This window comes from Nicotiana tomentosiformis, chromosome 6 (assembly GCF_000390325.3).
Source record: "Nicotiana tomentosiformis chromosome 6, ASM39032v3, whole genome shotgun sequence".
Classification (NCBI taxonomy): Eukaryota; Viridiplantae; Streptophyta; class Magnoliopsida; order Solanales; family Solanaceae; genus Nicotiana; species Nicotiana tomentosiformis.
The window spans coordinates 128,421,680-128,429,460 of NC_090817.1; positions in this window are offsets into that span (position 1 = coordinate 128,421,680).

Sequence of the window (7,781 nt, forward strand, 5' to 3'; positions counted from 1 at the left end):
CCAAGGGTTCCTAAAAAACAGACCAATGAGGGCTGCTACAAGTGTGGGAAGACTGATCACCACATAAAAAACTGCCCTCAATGGGAATTTGAATGGAAGAAGGAAAGAACGAAGAAACAGAAAGAAGGAACTGGTTCATCCCAAGAAGAATAAAGGATCAACAAAGGCTATGGTTGCTGCTTGGGGAGAAAGCTCAGATGAGGACTCAGATGATGAAGATGAAGATGAACAAGCACTTATGGCAATTGGATAATCCGATGAGGAATCTGAAGTAAGTATAATCCATCTAAAAGACAAGATTAAGTTTTTGTCTAAAGAAAGGCTATCTGAGCTACTTCTAGATTTCATTGATTAATCTGAGGATATAAACAATGAAAAGAAACAGATGTCTAAGGAATGTGTGATTTTAAAAGTAAAGTGTAAGAACTTGGAACTTAGAGTTAGTGAGACTATAAGTGAAAATACTGCACTAAAGAACCAGGTTCATGCATTTGAATCAAATGTCCTAGAACTTAGATCTAAAAACCTAAAACTGAAATTAGGAATAAGTAAGAAGACAACTGATTGCACACAACTCACTCTAGAAGAAAATGTAGGTAAACTAAAAGATGAGTTGTATAAGAAGGATGAGTAGGTAAGAATTTTGACAAAGGATCTAGGCAAGGTCAAGCATGAACTAGACAGAACTTGTAAATGGAACAGGTCCTCCGATGCACTGTCATGGCTACATGAAAATCACAGTAGCATTAGAAGAGGAATTGGCTTTGGGAATCTGCCACCTAAATGGGATCCCAAAAGCAAGTATCTCACACTTCCTGAGAACAATATTTGCACACACTGTGGTAAGACTGGTCACTATAAAAGTGAATGCCTTGCAAAAGAAAAGGCTAGTCAAAAGAATAAAAAGTTTGTTCAAGGGAAAAATAGGCTGCCAGGTTGGGCTAAAAAGAATTTGATTCATCCTTTTGCCTATAGAAAGGGACCCAAACTAGTTTGGGTTCCTAAGACTAATCCCTGATTTCCTTTTGCAGGTCCAAGAAAAGGGGAGCAGCCAAATATGGTACATGGATAGTGGCTGCTTAAAGCACATGAAAGGAAACAAGAACCAATTCCTTTCACTTGAGGACCTCAAAGGAGGTAATGTCTCCTTTAGAAATGGGAAGAAAAGTGAAATCATTGGGGTTGGTAAGATAGGTAAGACTGACTCTCACTCGATTGAGAATTTCTATTTGTAGACGGCCTAAAATACAGTCTAATTAGTGTATCACAACTGTGTGATAAAGGTAACTTGGTAGCATTCACGTCTACAAAATGCTTTGTGATTAGTCTTACCACTGACAAGATTGTTTTGCAGAGAAAAAAAGTGAACAATATATATATATTGTAGATATGTCCACACTGTCAGAAAATGAACTCACTTGCTTAAGTGTGTTGGACAATGATCCCCTCCTTTGGCATAAGAGACTTGGATATGCAGGTCTGAGTCAACTCAACAAATTAGTCTCCAAGGATCTGGTGATAAGGCTGCCTAACATCAAGTTCAAGGAAGACAAAGTTTGTGAGGCTTGTGCAAGGGGGAAGCAGGTAAGATCCTCTTTTAAATGCAAGAAAATGGTAAGCACCACCAGGACGATGGAACTGGTCCATATGGATATTTGTGTTCCAATGAAGACATTAAGCAGAGGTGGTAAAAGATATGTGATGGTGAAAATAACACCTAGAATTACGAATCGGACATCAAATCAAATGAAGTTTTCAAGAAAACTTTAAAACTTATATTTTCACAACCGGACGTCCGAATCACGTAAAATCAACTTCGATTCTCACCAAATTCGACAGACAAGTCATAAATATTATAGTGGACCTATACCGAGCTCCGAAACTAAAATACGGACCCGGGGTCAATAAATCCAACATCAATAATTTCTTAAAAATCATTACGCTTTCAAGCTTTTAATTTTTCATCAAAATTTCATATCTCGGGCTAGAGACTTCGAAATTCAATTCCGGGCATACGCCCAAGTCCCAAATCACGATACGGACCTACCAAAATAGTTAAAATACTGATTCGAGTCCGTTTGCTCAAAATGTTAACCAAAGTCAACTCAGTTGAGTTTTAAAGCTCTATTTCACCTTTTAATCCATTTTTCACATAAAAACTTTTCGAAAAATTGTACGGACTACGCACGTAAGTCGAGGAATGATAATTAGTACTTTTCGAGGTCTTAGAACACAGAATTACTTATTAAATTCAAAGATGTCATTTTGGATCATCACATTCTCCACCTCTAAAATAAACGTTCGTCCTCGAACGGAGTTAGAAAAAAAATACCTGAGCCAGTGAATTAGTGTGGATATTTACTCCGCATGTCTGACTCGGATTCCCAGGTAGATGCCTCTACTGGCTGACCTCTCCATTGTACCTGAACTGAAGGATAACTCTTAGACTTCAACTGTCGGACCTGCCGTGCTAGAATAGCCACCGGCTCCTCCTCGTAAGTCAAATCTTTGTCCAATTGGACTGAGCTGAAATCTAACACATGGGACGGATCACCATGATATTTTCGGAGCATAGACACATGGAACACCGGATGAACCGCTGATAAACTAGGTGGTAATGCAAGCCTGTAGGCTACTTCACCCACCCTTTCAAGAATTTCAAAGGGTCCGATATACCTAGGGCTCAACTTGCCCTTCTTTCTGAACCTCATTACACCTTTCATAGGTAAAACTCAGAGCAATATTCTTTCTCCAACCATGAATGAAATATCACGAACTTTATGGTCATCATAACTCTTTTGCCTAGACTGAGCTGTGCGAAGTCGATCCTGAATAATCTTGACCTTATCTAAGGCATGGGTACCAAATCGGTACCCAATAACCGAGCCTCTCCCGGTTCAAACCAGCCAACTGGCGAACGGCATTGCCTTCCGTATAATGCCTCATATGGAGCCATCTGAATGCTCAACTGGTAGCTATTATTATAAGCAAACTCCACAAGTGGCAAGAAATGATCCCAAGAACCTCCAAAGTCTATAACACAAGCGCGAAGCATATCTTCCAATATCTGAATAGTGCGCTCTGACTGTCCGTCTGTCTGTGGATGAAATGATGTACTCAACTCCACCCGCGTGCCTAACTCACGTTGCACAACCCTCCAGAAATGTGAGGTAAATTGCGTACCTCGATCTAAAATAATAGACACGGGCACACCGTGAAGTCGGACAATGTAAATTGCAGCTAACCTTTCTGAAGAATAGGTAACTGCCGCTGGAATGAAATGTGCTGATTTGGTTAACATGTCCACAATGACCCAAACTGCGTCAAATTTTCTATGAATCCCTTGGAGTCCAACAAGAAAATCCATAGTGATACGCTCCCATTTCCATTCAGGAATTTCTAACTTCTGAAGCAAACCACCAGGTCTTTGATGCTCGTACTTAACTTGCTGACAATTCAGACACCGAGCTACATATGCAACTATATCCTTTTTCATTCTCCTCCTCCAATAATGTTGCCGCAAATCTTGATATATTTTGGTGGTACCTGAATGAATAGAATAACTGAAACTGTGTGCCTCTTCAAGAATTAATTCACGAAGCCCATCCATATTAGGCACACAAATACGACCCTGCATTCGCAGAACTCCATATTCCCCCACAACAACTTGTTTGGCATCACCGTGCCACACCATGTCCTTAAGGACAAGTAAATGAGGATCATCATACTGCCTCTCTCTGATGCACTCATATAAAGAAGACCGAGCGACTGTGCAAGCTAGAACCTGACTGGGTTCTAAAATATCTAACCTCACGAACTGATTAGCCAAAGTCTGAACATCTACAGCTAATGGCCTCTCACCAACCGGAATATATGCAAGACTGCCCATACTCACAGCTTTTCTACTCAAAGCATCGGCCACCACATTGGCCTTTCCGGGGTGATACAAAATGGTGATATCATAGTCTTTCAACAACTCCAACCATCTTCTCTGCCTCGAATTATGATCTTTTTATTTGAACATGTACTAAAGGCTACGATGATCAGTAAATACCTCACACGAGACACTATAGAAGTAATGCCTCCAAATCTTCAGCGCATGAACAATGGCTGCCAGTTCTAAGTCATGAACAGGATAATTCTTCTCGTGAACCTTCAACTACAGCGACGCATATGCAATCACCCTGCCATCTTGCATTAATACTGCACCAAGCCAATGTGAGATGCATCACAATATACTGTATGCGATCTTGAACCTGTGGGTAATACCAACGCTGCATCGTAGTCAAAGTAGTCTTGAGTTTCTGAAAACTCAACTCACACTCGTCTGACCATCTGAATGGGACACCTTTCTGGGTCAGTCTGGTCAATGGATTTGCTATAGATGAAAACCCTTCCACGAACCGACGATAATAACCTGCTAAACCCAGGAAACTCTGGATCTCTGTAACTGAAGTAGGTCTAGGCCAATTCTGAACAGCCTCAATCTTCTTAGGATCCACCTTTATGCCTTCTGCTAATACAACATGCCCCAAAAAGGCAACTAAGTCTAACCAAAACTCACATTTTGAAATCTTGGCATATAACTGATTATTCTTAAAAGTGTAAAGCACACTTCGAAGATGCTTCTCATGCTCCTCTCGACTGCTGGAGTAAATCAACATATCATCAATGAATACAACCACAAAAGAATCCAAATAAGGCTTGAACACCCGATTCATCAAATCCATAAATACTGTTGGGGTATTTGTCAACCCAAATGACATCACTAGGAATTCGTAATGCCCATACCGAGTCTAAAAAGCTATTTTAGGGACATCAAATGCCTTAATCTTGAACTGATGGTAACCAGACCTCAAATAGATCTTTGAAAATACCTTGGCACCCTGAAACTGATCAAATAAGTCATCAATTCTTGGCAGCGGATATTTGTTTTTGATAGTGTCCTTGTTCAACTGCCGATAATCTATACACATCCGCATAGAGCCATCTTTCTTCTTTACAAATAATACTGGTGCACCCCAGGGCGAGACATTGGGTCTAATGAATCCCTGATCAAGCAAGTCTTGTAACTGCTCTTTCAATTCTTTCAACTCTGGCGGGGTCATACTGTATGGTGAAATAGAAATGGGCTGAGTGCCCAGAGCCAAATCAATACAGAAGTCAATATCTCTGTCGGGTGGCATCCCCGGCAAATCTGCAGGAAATACTTCTGGAAATTTACGAACAACTGGTACTGAGTCTATAGAAGGAACATCCGCACTGAGATCGCGAATATAAGCCAAATAGGCTAGACACCCTTTCTCTACCATACACCGAGCTTTCATATAAGAAATAACCCTGCTGGCAGAATGACCAGGAGTTTCTTTCCACTCTAACCGAGGTAACCCCAGCATAGCTAGGGTCACTGTCTTGGCATGACAATCTAATATAGTATGATAAGGGGACAGTCAATCCATACCCAAGATGACATCAAAATCTACCATATCAAGAAGTAGAAGATCCACACTAGTCTCAAGATTACCAATACACACGAATGAAAGACATGATCTACTATAACAGAATATCCCACCGGTGTAGATACACACACAGAAGCACTCAGAGAATCATAAGGCACAACCAAATATGAAGCAAAATAGGAGGACACATAGGAATAAGTAGATCCTGGATCAAATAGAACTGAAGCATCTCTATGGAAAACTGGAATAATACCTGTGATCACAGCATAGATGACTCGGCCTCAGGCCTAGCTGGAAAAGCATAAAATCGGGGCTGGGCCCCACCACTCTGAACTGTGTCCCTGGGACGACCTCTAATTGGCTGGCCTCCACCTCTAACGGTCTTACCTCCACCTCTAATGGCCCAACCTCCACCTCTAATGGCCTGACCTCCACCTCTAGCTGCATGACCCCTACCTCTAGCTGGCTGAGCAGGCGGTGAAGCAACTGGTGCCAGTATGATGGCACGAGAATCTTGCCGAGATCTGTTACTCGCCAATCTAGGGCAATACCTCTTGATGTGACCGATGTTCCCACAATCATAACACCCATCGTGGTGCCGTGGCTGCTAAAGCTGAAGCTGACCCAAATGGGCCAGATAATCGCTGTAGTAACTCTGGAGTGGGGTGCATTGATAGGAGTTGAATGTGCACTAAATGCTGGCTGTCCATAGTAAGGCATAATAAGACCGTGACTCCCTGAAGCACCGGGAGATGCATGAAATGCTGAATGAAATGGTCTGGGAGGATGACCCCTACCAAAATTACCCCTGCCTCCAGACGAGGCACCACCGAAACCACCGAACTGACGAGGCCTCTTATCAGACCTCTGCCCTCTCTTCTGTGCAAGAACCATCTCGATCCTCCTTGTGACATTAGCAGCCGCCTGAAAAGAAATCTCACTTCTGGTCTCCTTGGACATCTGAAGTCTAATAGAGTGAGTAAGTCCCTCAATAAACCTCCTCACTCTCTCTCCCTCCGTAGGTAGTAAAAGGAGAGCATGACTGACCAAATTCACAAAACGGGACTCATACTGAGTAACAGTCATACTGCCCTACTGTAGACGCTCAAATTGCTTGTGAAATTCCTCTCTCAGCGTGATAGGAAGGAACTTCTCCAGAAATAGCTGAGAGAACTGCTCCCACGTAAGTGCAGGCGATACGACTGGTCGGGTCAATGTATAATCTCTCCACCACCTCTTGTCGGAACCCGTCATCTGAAATGCAGCAAAATTAACCATATTGGTCTCAACTATACCCATGTTCCGCAGCACCTCATGGCAGCGTTCAAGATAATCTTGTGGGTCCTCAGAAGGTGTACCACTAAAGTGAACTAGAAAGAGCTTAGTAAACTTATCCAGTCTCAATAAGGCCTTAAAAGACATGGCGGGCCTATCACCGGTCTGTACCGCAATAACTGCTGAACTACCCCAACTGGCGGGGCTGCTGGAGCCTGATTCTGGGGAGCCATCTGCTCCGGAGCGGGAGTAGTGGGAGTTTGTGCTCCTCCCCCAGCTTGTGAGATGGCTGGTGCCACTGGAAATGTACCAATCTAGGCCACGCCCTCCATAAGACTTACCAAACGGACTAGAGCGTCCTGAAGTACTGGAGTGGCTATGAATCCTTCCGAGACCTGAACTGGTCAAACTGGTACATTCTGAACTGGAACTTCCTCCTGAAGATCCACCTGAGGTTCTATAACAGGTGCAGCTGCTCGAGCTCTGGACTGAGATCTACCTCTGCCTCTGTCTCGGCCTCTAGCACGACCTCGGCCTCGACCTCTACCCCTGGCCATAGTTACCACCGGGGGCTCTGGTCCTTGTCCATCGGTAGAGGTATTACGTGTTCTCACCATCTGCGAGAGAATAAGAGTAGAACGATTCAATCATCGATGATAGAATAAATTCACACGACAGAATAAGAAAGAAGTGATATTATTCCTAAACTTTATTGCCTTTGAGATAAGTACAGACGTCTCCGCACCGATCCTTCAGACTCTACTAAGCTTGCTCGTGACTCGTGAGTCCTATGTAACCTAGTGCTCTCATACCAACAAAATTGTCACGACCCGAAATTCCCACCTTCGGACCGTGATGGTGCCTAACATTTCACTTGCTAGGCAAGCCAACGTTAGAATAATATTAACCAATTTTTAAACAATTTTTAAATTTATTAATAACAAAGAACGATAAAGTCTGAAATATAGTAAATAATCCATAAAAAGAACGGTATTTAAATACCATCCCAGAATTTGGTGTCACAAGTACACGAGCTTCTAGAATAAT